The 14,181-nt window shown below is 29.4% G+C and overlaps 1 protein-coding gene across 3 annotated transcripts in view; it reads left to right on the top strand.

Moving 5' to 3' along the window:
* LOC106688107 (acid sphingomyelinase-like phosphodiesterase 3b) overlaps positions 1-14,181 on the top strand; it is a 940,469-nt gene that overhangs the window by 443,033 nt on the left and 483,255 nt on the right. The window lies entirely within an intron of this gene.

The following is a 14,181-nucleotide window of genomic DNA, read 5'->3' as shown; positions in this document are numbered from 1 at the left end:
TAGAGTTATATATAATCTTGGTGTTATGAGGAATTAAGGTACGATAGTTCACTGTCAAGGCGTCCAAAGTTAGCTGTTGTCACGCATGCGCAGAAAGTTTTTAGTTCTACGAACTATCAAGCTAAGCATAATAGTACGATAGGAGTACCTCGACAGAAAATATCATAGTTTACGCTGGTATCACTATCATTACTACTGTCATAATACCCATCAGCGCGGAACATGGACTTGAGTTAAAATTTCCCAGAAACTATCTCATTTTTCTAGTGAACTCTTCAATTAATAATTTAAATGTTTGATTTATAAAATAACCTAATAATTTTATAATAAAAATAATATTAATATAATTACATCGAACAATAAAATAAACAGTATATAATAAAAAAATTAATTCACTTATTGATTAAAAGAATAAACATTACTGAATGAAAAGAGAATTACGTAGTAAAATATGTTCTTATAAAAAAAAAATGATGGAATATTTAAATATATGTAATACAAATTTTTAATAGTATTGTTAAAAATATTGCTAAATGTTTCTAGCAAGTATAATCATGGGGCTTTTAAAAAAAAAAATGTTCTCCTTGGTTGTAAAGCAATTATTATTGCTTATTGCTTGGTCTTAACTGTTGGTCCTTAACTGAATTCATTAATTTATTGATATCACGTGTTCCCCTTACGCATTAGCAGGCTGTTTATTTTTCATTTATAAATATTTTTCGAAATATACCACACCTAACATTTTTAACAGGTTTATAATTTATTTTACTTTTTTCATGATTGATCTAGCAGGATTATAATGTTTCCCTTCTTCTTTTTTTACCTACTCAATTTTTACTAAAAATTCATTTTTGAAAAAAAAATAATGTGCCTGTTTTTGAATCATAGTCTCATATGGCTGTTACGCATGAATGAAATAAAATAAAAAAAATAATTGTAAACTTTTCTCTGGTCATTATTTTTTAATGTAACTCATTAATCGTTAACAATCGAAGTTGCAAAGAAAGCCAGTAACTGTGAAGTATGTAGATAGGTCGTTGTAATTCTAAGCCACATATAATACAATACCTTAACTGAAAATACTAATTCTAGTGTACAATAAAATACTAATGGTTTTTAATTGTGACATATTGTAATAGTTTACAGTTGTACCGTTTTTGTAATTTTACATCGAAGATACCGAGAAACATTACTAAACAAATTCGTATGATAATAATTAATTGATCCGGTTAAATCGTCATCAAGTTAATGGAAAATTACGTAAAGCCCTGCCTCTCACACGACCTCTTTTTGAGGTGGAGATCCGTATGAATTTCAGTCAAATGGTATTGAATAGCTTCCCACCTGACGAGGAAATAGTGCCTTTGCGTGTTGGAACAGAACCTGGCATTAAAAAGAGATATGTCAACCGCTCCCTGCTCTGTGGCTGTCAGGAGAGCAAACACTGGCAGACCTTTGCAAACATGAAATTAAATATCGAATCGTTATCTGTCTTGTCTCCTATCAATTTCTTTAATTCGGCAATCGGTAACAGAATAGCGTTTATTTAATTTGGATTCGTGTCCAATCCATTCCTTCGAATCGACAGTATAAATGTCCTTAGCTTCCTTTTTTAATTATAATAATCAATTCTTTATATATTATATAATTTAATTTCTTGTTTGAGACTGGTTTGTTTATAATTTTTAATACAAAATATCCATATGGTCTCACACTGATTATTTGTTAGTTTTTTTTTTTCAGTTTGTGTAACACAATGTATTGTTGATAAAATGAAAAATTATAATAGATATTGTAAACTGAATAGAATTAGAATAAGTGAAATTGTAAAATAATTTGGACTAAGGTAAATTTTGATAAAAGCATATTATAAATAAAATCCTTGAGAATGGCCGAAACTTAGTTATAAGAAAATGAATAGTGAGACTATATAGATATTTTGTATTAAAAATGATAAACAAAACTGTCTCAAATAAGAAATTAAATTATATATAAAGAATTAATTAGTATTATAATTAGAAAAGAAAGGTACAGACATTTATGGTGTCGAAACAAAGGAATAGATTGGACATAAATCCAAATTAAATAAACACTGTAACCGATTGCCAAATTAAAGAAATTAATAGGAGCTGTGATATTATAAATAAGATCCATAAGATTGGTCAGAATCGAAATGTAGGAGTTATAAAAAAATAAACAGTGTGAGACTATATGGTTATTTTATATTATAAATGATTAATTCTTTATTTAATATGAAACACGTCTAAAAACAATCCAAAAATATTTCCTAGGCTTTAGAGCCTTAGAATAGCATAAAAAAGAAAATAATACATAATAAAAAAAAATGACAGATCATAATGAAGTCATTAATTTTTAGGACTTAAAAATAACTTTAAAAAAAAAAATGTTTACATAATTAATAGGGCAGTTTTCGAAAAGCTGTATGTTAATATGGAATATTTATTTTAATTATATTGGAACTTGATGGCTAAGAGATGATGGAATAAGAGGAATTTAATGATTAGGAAGGTACAGGAGGGACCAAAGATAGAAGGAATGAAATTATATTGGGAATAAGAAAGGACCTTTCAAAAACTGCAGCGAGGTGGGCAATTGTATAAAAGTTTAAAAACCGGGAACGAATTGTGCAAAATGAAAGCTATTCTGATTAAATAAAAAACAATCCCAAATGTTAAATGTATTCATTTATACTGCCTTATAAAGCTTTTTCACTTAGTTCATCATATTCTCTAACAAAAAAAAAATTAATAACAATTTGCCTAAGATTTGTTAGGATTAAAAAACATTATAAATGAAATTGATTAAAAATAATTGAAATAATAGGCAGATAATTGGAAAATTTTAAAAATAAATCTTTAAGCCTCTCATGCTTTATTAAATATCTATCAGTTGACATTTTATAAAGACTTATCAAGCAATTTTTTTGTTTAATTCTCTAAGAGAGAAAGAGAGAATTAAAAAGATAAAAAAAAGAGGTTGTTCTTATTAACGTTACATTATTTACTTTAACTTATTCTTGCTCAGTTTTCCTTATTTATTTTAAAAAAATACTGTTATTTGTACAGCTTTTTCTATTTTTTTATCTCTCTCTCTCGTCCTTTCCTGTTACATGCTTTTCCTTTTACCATTGTCATAATTTTCCTCAATATTTGCGGCGTTCAGGCGTGAAAAATGGTAATTGATAAAATAAAATAAATTAATTAAATATTTTACATTGCTAAAATGTTTTTAATTACAATGTTTTATCTTCAACCATGTATCACTTACCCTAGCTTAATATCAACATTATACTCGTTAGAAAACAAAATTTTAGAAGAGTTTTTCAACAATTCATGAAATTAGCCTTTAAAAAACATGAAAACAGCCAGTGATGCCATTAACGTTAGTTGATAAGTAATTAAGTGTTTTACGACTAAACACCTCTGTTTTCTTAATTATTGTATTTCAATATATTTTTAACCAGCTTATATATAATTAATCTGCAATTCAGACAGCAGCTCGGATGATGTACTAAATGATTTGAGCCAATATATCGAAAAGGAGTGACAATACGAAAACTAATTTTTTTATTATTCTTAATATAATAATACTTAATATAAACTAATTCAAAACTAGGTATATATTTTTAAATAAAAATAATTCTCTCTCCAGATAACCCCGTCAAAAATCATATCTGCTTGATCGGACCTAACACAATGTTATATCTTTGTTTAGCCTTAGGTTGTGCATATAATGCACTGGATGAGTTTAACTAACCGGATTATTATTAACTATTATTCAGATTAGTTTAACTATTAAATACTATTCAATACCTTTTCATCTTATCTCATCTCCTATACTTTTGAATAGCAACAACCATAGGTAATTGCTAATAGCAACATCCATAATTGATCTTTTTTTTAATTTATTTATTGATTTTATTTTTGTCTTGAAGCCCTGTTACTTTCATATGTTTCAATAATGGTGACATTATTTTGCTGTTATTCATATGTAGGTATTGATTCATCAATATTTTATTTAATGGAGTTACGATTCGGTCCTCCGGGCCGGATCTGAAGCTAGGATAGATCCAGCAACAGCTGAGCGTGAATGTAATGGATATGATAATTTGTTTCCTCACTAAAGAGATGCCGATCAATTATTATTTTTTTGTATATTAACTCAGATTCATGGAAGATATATACCGCGGAATTGCATATTAAGCTTTATTACTTGTTAGACAGGAGCAGAAGGAGCTTAATCCCGCCTAAGCCGTAGCAGAAGGAGGTGTGAAGGCGGGGCTGAGGAGCTAGGGACCCTCGAGTGACCCCGTTCTAGAGAGTTAACGATGAATGACACGGTAGGAAGCGGCCTATTGCTCTATCGACCCGCCCTGTCTCTGCTCTAGGACTGTGGCCACTCTCGACCAAATGGATAAGTTGTCTAAGCAGTTCGAGTGTAATATTAATGAAATAATAAATGTTAATTTATCTGCAGTTCCTCATGCTTTAGGTGGAGGAACTACAATAACAATGATCTACACGAATTTCGACTATGAAGTTTAGTTTTGAGTAATTAGAATAATAAAATTTTTCAATTCTTTTTAAAAATAATTGATAAATATTAAAAGTTAATAACTAACCAAAGTATAGACGTATAACACTTAAATAATTATTATAAGAAATAGAAATAATTATCTCGTATAAGGTAATGAAGGGTCACGAAAACCGCATGAAATATAAATTTTATAATGATTTAATCTGAGAGGTCCTATTGCAGTACGGTTTTTCCCAGACTTCAGCTGAGATAAGACGAAACTAAAGACAAACACTAAGATATCGAAAACAGCCGAGAGCGACCGATCTCTACCGACACCATTCCATAAAATTATTATGTATACAGCTCTCTTATATTTTGTTAAACTGTTGTGTTAAAGGCAGGAACAAGGTTTATATTCGTTTCTGGCCTCAAAAATTTTCATTTGAAGAATTTTCATAGCTACAAGGAGTGCGCATCGCAGCAGATTTTACACAATAAATGTGTATGCATTAGCGAAGATAACCACCGATGGAAATTTACTTGGGTACTTCAGAGAGGAATAAAAGGTCATGCTTAAAAATAAACCACTTCGAAAAGTTATCTGGAAAAAAAAACAAAAAAAAACTAAAAATTCAAAGTTCTACGTTAATTTTTTTTTTATTCAATTTCTTCAATTGGTTCTATAGATGAGGACAATATTTTTAGTAAAAAATATAACTTACAAATTATGTAACTTTAATTTTGCTGTTGAATTTCTAATGAAGAAAAAAAAATCCATTTGAATATTTTACATTTTAGTTAATAGAGCATATATATATTAGAGCGGCGTGGTGAGACTCTCCAAGATCCAGGTTTGAATCCGGCCATGACAGATAATTATTTATTCTGTTTACTGTAGACGTAAGTTAAACCTGTGGATTTGGGAGTTCTAAAGGGCCCACACTGTCTCATAAAGTGGGTAAAAACTAGGGTTTTAGCATGATTCTGACCAAATAACTCCTTGTTCAAACTTTGGTCTAGTAACAGTACTTCCTAACTTATTTTTGTATTCCTGACCCTTTATGGGTTGCAGCGGTCCAAATTTATTATTTTATTTAAATTTTATATATTATCACTCATGCACATACTACATAGTATTGTGACTTTATAAATAATGATTGAAAAATTCATTTACTGCAGGAAGATTTTTATTTTTGCTATATATTAAAAATAAAATGCTATCAATTTGAAATAAAATAGTCAAAAATATCACGGAATTGATCTAACATTTTCGTAGCTTTTTCAATATTTTAAAAATATTATTTATTTTAAAACTATAAACTTTCTACAATTTGTAACGATATTTAGTCACTCCAGAACATGATCAAGATGGAACTGAGAGACAATTTTCACGATGAATTAACTTCATTCCCCGTTGGAACGTCAGTTATAAACAATAGACCGAATTAGGCACTGCGGGACCTCAGTGGGCGTCTGCTCGCTGGAGTCTAAGCTATCCAGACAAAGGCCTCCGACTCCAGGGGTCACAGAATCCTAGTCCCCTTCAAGTGGGAGTCAATTGCTATTTATATCTTCTACCTCAGTTCTCAAGGACTTGATTTAGAACTTCCCTCAGGCCACATTATGAAGGATTCCAGACGTCACAATGAATGAGTTAGAAGGAGGTCTTGCGTGGCATCCGGTAGTTTGCTTGTGATACACTGGGGATCGTTTGGTCTCGTGATACACCTTGCCTCCCTCGACACTCAACGGCGATACAGATATTCAAGCTGACTAGAAAATATGTCTGGTTCTGCAGAGGGTAGAACAAGAAAAATATACACTTGAGGAATCAAGAAAAAAAAAAAAAAAACAGTTGTCGTGATTTTGCTCCGTTTCATAAAGTCAAATTTTAGAACTGATATTTTTTTCATACATGTGGATGAATTTACATTAATTTATTTTGCTGACTCGTAAATGTATAGAGTGATATTTATAACAATTTTAAAACAGTAAATAAATTTCCTGTGATAAAGATTGGTACGAATGATAATATTGTTTCATAACACTAATATTGTGTAAGAATTATATATATATTTTTTTTAAAGCACAAATAGAGTTAATCAGTTTATAATAAATTATAAATCGTTTATATAAATTAATATTACCCAATATTAGGCAATACACTATAATTTGGACATGTTACTTACATTTCCCACAAAAAAAAATTCTACTTATTTAACATAATCAAATAGATAAATGCTACTCATTCAGTAGTCAGCTATGGAAATTTTATTTTGAGGTTTTAAGTTACATATACAAATAACAATTTAGGTACCAATTTTGTGGTTAATAACAGGATTTTATACAAGCAATTTGGGCTAAAATCATCCAGTTGGAGGAGGGGAGGGAGGGGAGGGAGGTCACCAGTTTCCATAGTGAGTGACAGAGCTGTCCAATTAGAGATAGGATTTTTCATTTCTCCGTCTCACTAACCTTTCGCTCTCCGAACCCTAGGTGATAGCATTACATGTCTTACCTTTGAAACATTCCCTTACAGCAAGTGATGGTTGATATACGAAACGTCACGATCTCTCAAGGAGATAGTAATGCTAAAAATTACAAAAGGGAAGGATCCCCTCTCCCACTGTACTCCGAATTAGAAAAAGGCCCTATCCTACTATTCGAACATTTATCAAAACGATTACAGGAAATTTTGATAACAATAATTGTTAAATCGAGCAACATTGAAAAAAATTACTTTAATTCACTCGGTTTTTCCAAATTTACTCACTTTTTTTTTCTAATTTTTTTTGGGAACTATTTTTCAATCTCCCCGTATTTAAATAAATGTTTCAAAAGTAAATAAATAAAACGATATCAATTCTCCAGTGCTATACTGTAACGAGAAATGGCTCCTGAGTGTCATAAATATATTTGTGTGAACCGACACTCAGATTGATGGCATATTTCCTAGAAGCCTCCATTGAGAAAACACTCTCAGATAAGCTATGAGATGATACCAATATCTTCGGAAGCTACAATTGTTATTTTTTTCATAAATCTCAAATGGTTATTAATTCTAATCGACTTGTAAGCAAAGCTATAAATCAAAGAAATTGGGTGTAAATATAGTTTATTGTACAGTTTTCTTTACTAATCCTCTAATCTAGTATCTAATCTAATCTTGTAATATAACATATAAAATTTTTCTAACTCTTAAAGCAGCTAGATAATTTGATAAAATAACTAATTGTCTCCATTTTTGAGATTTTCACCTACAACTTGCAGGAAGGAATAATATGGGAAGAGTGCGCTTTTAGGACGAGTGGCGCCAGAAGGTAGGGTCTATTCCTTTCGTAGGCGTGTCATCTCATACGCCATATTTGACTGTTGACAGTTGCTGTTGTTGTATATGGGGTGTGGTAAGCCAGAAATGGCTAGGCAGGGGGATTATTTATTTTTCCATTTTTTTTTTGTTTCGGCCACTAGGATTATTTACACTAGAATTACAATGTTAGTAGATTAAAATTGACAAATTACACAAAGTAACAATTACGAAGTGAAAAATTTACATTTTAAAAGTTGTAATTACAAAGTTACAATTACTATTGACATAGTTAGTACATTACTATATTAAATTATGCATCCACTTATACGTGCTGGAATTAGAGTTAGACTGTATGTCATCATAGATTTTAATATTTTCTAAAGTGATAAAGATTGAAGGAAGATAGTCCGGGTGGCGGTCGAAAGAGACTGACATCTTCCCTCTTCTTCCAAAAAGTGCAAAACTTTTGTTGTTGTGGGATTTTCATATTTATGTTGTTAATCTGAAGAGAACCATTGTGATTCATGAGCAATACATTCAGTGAGAATGCGCCTAACGTGAGATGATTTCCGAAATAGCGACACATCGGTTTATCTTCTTTTTTTAATGAGATGACCATGGGTGAGTCGAGTATGGGCAATCCGGAGACGGGCTAGAACTACATCTTCTCTTCGTTGCAGATTCAGGTTTCTGTTCAAACGTTTCACCGTCTGCCGGATCATTCTTAAGTTGTTGACTCCCCGGATGAACCATTCGTCTTGCCATCCTAGAAATAACCTCTTTGAATGTTGATGATGTTACGACTTGACGTGTCTTTATAGCTAGTCTTTCATTCCCGGTGATCCCGCAATTACCCGTAGTCTTAAAAAAAAGACCATACAACCCATGTAGTTCGAAGTTTTCAAATATTGCTTCAACTCTATTACTAATGGGTGTGTTGAAAATGGTCTTGTAAAGATTTGAGGGTAGATTCCGAGTCAGAACAGATCACTGAGAGGGGACTGTTTTTAGCGCGATTGATTCCGAAGAGTTTTGCAGTGAATAAAGAGGAGTCGCAGGGGAATTAAAAACAAAAAGTTGAGAGTTACACAAAGGTACAAAACACTCACTTTTTGTTGTCAATGTTGTTTTTCTCCATTATATCAGAAAAAAATTTTTATTTGTTTCAAACTTTATAATTGAATGTTTTCCTTAAAAGAAATTTATCTTTTATTAGTTCTTCTTATAAAATATTAATTTAAAAATTAATCTAGCTATTTACATTTTATAATCACTCCTTAATTTTTATAACAGGAAATATACTTTAGAACCCTTAAGATTCACAATAAAATGAGTCTGAAGTAAACAGGAAAAGAAGTTTGCATTTCTCAAGAACTGCTTGGTCAATTGTCATTAAAAAATTGTCTGAAATAATATTTACTTTTATTTTCTTCACATTTGCAATTAAATGAACGGTTTTACAGATAATTACACTAATGTGCATGGTGCATATAACTTCAACGTAAACTTGCCTTGAGGCATAATTTTAATTTTTAATTAATTGTGAGGCTTAATCACCCCTTAGTATCATTTTTGCTTAGAAGAAGAGTAGGATTATGGTACTCCCATCCCCCTCCGGTTCTAGGAAAGCCGGTTTAGTATAAAAAATTGAAATGAATAACATTCTACGTCGAATAATTACAACTTAATGATTCGGTTAAGTGGTATTGTTGTAACCTCCTGATCTGGTCGTACCATGACCACTAAATGCTGGTCTGGGACCACCAAGTGCACTCCCATTCTTTGGTTAGTGAAGTGATAATACTAACACACAGATAAGCTCACCCAAAAACAACTAATAATTGTAAGTAAATTTATTAAATTATTAATTATTAAATCTAATAATTTCGTCTATCTCTATTATATACTTTTTATTTATAATAGTTGAATAATTTTTTTTTTAGATATATATATGATAATTCTTCGATATTGGTTTATTATTTTTTTTTTACAATAATTACATTATTTATTGATAATATTACAATCTGCCAGTAATCTGGGTGATGAGTAGAAAATAGTAGAAATTGTACACTTTCATACAAAAAATAAATAAAATAAAATAAGTAAATAAATATAGAATAAAAAATATATAAAATATAATTATAAAAATAAAATGAACATGATCAAACAAGTAAAATAAATTATATACAATATTTTTTCTATTAATAACCTTTTAATCGATTTATATAGGTACTTTATATGGCATTTTCCAAAGATCAGTGATTACCAATTTTAAGGTAAGATTGTATTTAGATATTTTGGTACTTAGTTGAAGCTGCATTCGATACTCTACAACATTTATCTTATACTTCTTCTGTATGAGTATTCATATTCAAGCTGTGAACTCATACATAGTAATTTATTTCATTTTTTTACGTTTCTTCTGAGCAGTGTATAACTATTTTATATGAGTACCATTTTACCCAATGGTACTCGTCTGATACAGAACTTTCATTTTTCTCTGGTTGTTCTTTTGGATGACAGTTTCTGGTTTAAGTTATCTTCTGCACAGTTGTGAACTTTCAGCTGTAGAATTTCTCACCACAAGAATACTTGTATATGAACGTGCGTTTCAGACCAACTATTAGAGCCAAAGGGACAAGTGTAGTTGGTTTATGTTTAGATAACTTTATCGCATTATTAGTTTATGTCACTCATTCGAGGTATAGGTTTTTTTTTATTATACTATAACATTTTAGCTATGATGCACTGTTCTTAATTTAACTAATTACCTAATTCGTAAGAGTTTTAAGACCACTAGAAATGTATATGTAGTAGAAACCAATTTTTAAAATCATTTGCAGATTTATCTTTTATAAGCTAGGTTTTACGGATCGAATTTCTGTAATTCTTATGAGAACATCTCTACTATTGACTTCATAGTCAGACTGTTATTAACAACAGTGAACTTTATAAATTAATAATGTAAACATTACAGGTCGTAAACCGTAACCAGACAGCCGACCCGGAAATCCAGAGACTGAAATCTCTTCAGCTATCTTAGCTAAACTTTGTAAGGTCAGCTTGGGTTTATCTTTAGAGAAAATTCCTCACTCGATCCCTCCATTACTTGTTGATATATGCTCGGTTCTGGAGAGGATCCTCTGGAGTTAGTGGGTACTCCTGGAGCCGAAATGGATCCTTCAAAGCAGAGCTGGCAGACAATAATTTCCCTTATCAATGTGGAAGGGCTGCCATGAATCAACGGCACACCAGAGCTATTCATTAGGCTAAGCATGGATCCATTATTGCCATCTCCGTGGCATGCCATATTATATATAGCAATGCATCAAGTCGATTGATATCGGGGTTAGCATTGCATCAAGTTGCATTTTGGGTAGAGCATTCCTTCAATTTAGAATGGATATCAGGCATGACCTCACAGCGTGTACGTTATGAGCAATACTCCTCGAGGTTTGGAGATGAAAAGACTTGGTAAGGTTTTTATTCTTTTTAGATGTAATATTTAAAAACAAAACAAAAAGATATCTTCATTATAAGCTGATTTAGAGAATAAATTAAACAGGTCTACAGTCAGAAATTTGTTAATTTTGGGCGATATATGTGTTTTTCTAATATAAATCATGAGTGATATGAATAAATGATAAGTTTTTCGTAAGATTATTTTATTTAAAAAAAAAAAACTTCATTTTTATACTTTTGTATTTTATATACATCACCGATTTTTCGAAGCCCTCATGTCTCTGTCTATTGTAATGTTGCATTACATCCACTAACTTTTCTTCCATCATTTTTCTCATCCTATTTATTGTAATAACATTTACCCATATTATATATGTATAGTTACCTTATTATTATTATTAGTTAACTTACAACGTGGAAAATCCAACCACATCTTGAATATCGGAACCCAAAAGGATTCAAAATATGCTGCTATAAACTATATATTAATTTGTTATTATTTTTAGTTATATTATTATTTATTATATGTAAATCCTTATTTTATTTTAATATATGTTTTTTAATATTTATAATTTCTCTTCTTTATTTTTATGTTATATTTCCTTTCATTATTTAGTCGCATAAGTATAATTATTTATTTTGTCTTTATAATAGATCTTTTTTATTTATAATTGTGCATAATTAGGGGTGTCTTTTTCATGAGACTGCATCCCTCGCCCACCTCATGAACAACTGTTATAAAAAATTACACAATGTTAATATCTGGAAATAATCTGTTAATATAGAAATAATAAATAAAACTTGCTTAGTAAGTGAAATTTGGAGACATCTATTATTATTATATTTAAATTTCTGAAATAACATACATACAACGAAAACCTGCAGATACGAATATTTTTATCCAATGACATTATTTATATTTATCGGCCGTTTTTTTTTTAAACCACATCGTATTTACATACAGAGCCATCATTTACTGACTCAGTTAACTGATAATATATGCACTCAATCACAGAGATTAACAAAAGAAACCAATTAGTGACCTTTTAAATAAATAAATCGAGAACAATGATTGACTGTTATAATTTTGTTTTAATTTTTGTTTTAATTAATTCACTTTGCCACTTTATAAATCTACTCCGAATAGGCATAACTTTTTCAATTAGCTTAAGTTTAGTGTTCTCATGTCTTTTCTCAAGAGTTCAATTATAACACGACTCTTTTATTATTATTATTATTTATACCATAATATATAGAGTAAAGATACAATTTTTATACACATCATATTTAGCTATATATTTTATTGATATAAATAAATGTATGAAAAACCTAGACCGAAAATTTTCACATTCGGTAAGTATTTTTTTTAAACTTAAAAATCGAATATTTAGGAGGCAAATAGTCATTAAAACGATATTTGTTCGCATCTGAATGCTGAATGCCAATAAATCTTTTTTTTTTTTTTAATGGAATAGCTAATCTTATTTTTATAATTATGAATAATAAAAGTTCAATTAAGATGGATAAAAATTCGAATACAATTATTTATACAAATTTTAACTAAAAATATTTATGTAACAAATTTAGTGTTTATTTATAAAATCTTTGACCAATGCACATTAAAAATCTTTTATTTATATCATTTATTACTTTTATATAGTATCTTTTCAGATATAAAGTCGACAATAACTAACTGGACTACTCAGAAAAAAAGAGAATTGAGAAAAAATATAATATCCAGATACACCCATTTTATGGATTTGCATTTTTTTTTTTTTTAGACAATAAATATTTATTGTTGTTGTAATATAATTTAAAAAAAATTAAAACGTAAAAGTTAGATACAATAGCCTTAAAGATTACAAGAAAGCATTCCTAGTTTTTATTGCTATTAAGTTTTTATGCTCTATTTAGTTCTTAATCTATTTAAACAAATAATTTTATTAATAATCTATAATGAACATTTATTATTATTTTTTTATGTCTTTTGAGAATATTGCTTCTAAACTATTGTTAATACTACTTAAATAAATCTCTACTTCTTTTGAAAAAACAGCTACAGATTATTACGCTATAGTTTGAATTAATTATTTAGTAATTAATTTATAATCAATAAGTAAAAATAATGAAATATCTAAAGCCATATACAAATTTATTAACACAATGTTCCTAACAGATTTGAGTATCTAGTTTAAAAGAAAAAAATATGTGGTGTATCTCTGGTTTTAGTACAATTAAGAACTGTGTTGGTAATTTATTTATCTTCAGTTGGGTAAATGAGAAAAGAGTGTATCGGGGAATACATCTCCTTGCTGCCTTTACAAATTTTGCGCATGGAAAGTTTCCGAGCTATTCTAATTTTATTTTAACTATTAATTGAAAATATAAAACCTGCTTACAAAAAAGTGTTAAAGCTTTAACACTAGTAACATATAAACATTAAAAAAAGTAGAAAGTAAATTAAACATAATATTAAAAATAAAGTTGTCGGACATAAAATTGATAAGTATAATAATATATCTACATCTGGAATAAACACAAATTCATAAACGAGTTAAATAATAACAAAATACGTAAATGATCCAGGCAAACATATGCCATCATTGTTGACACCGCTTTTAGCGGACCCGACAACCATTCTTATAATGCCATCCCGGCAAAACAAGATAATGAAATAGCCGGTATATGTATATATATATATTTTTGATACTAAACCTTAGTGACCAAGCCAGAAAAAGAAGAGGTTAATCCCTCTCAGGATTTTAGATTTTGCTTTTAAAGAAGTGTAAAACCTATAAATCAGAACAAATTGTTTTTCTTTACCTTAATCATTTTATTATTTTATTTTTTTCCTACCTCCTGGTATATAT

Source organism: Halyomorpha halys, unplaced genomic scaffold (assembly GCF_000696795.3).
Source record: "Halyomorpha halys isolate HHAL.00 unplaced genomic scaffold, Hhal_1.1 Scaffold4.1, whole genome shotgun sequence".
Lineage (NCBI taxonomy): Eukaryota > Metazoa > Arthropoda > Insecta > Hemiptera > Pentatomidae > Halyomorpha > Halyomorpha halys.
Note: the sequence above shows the minus strand (reverse complement) of the source record. Positions and strands in the feature narration are given on the sequence as shown.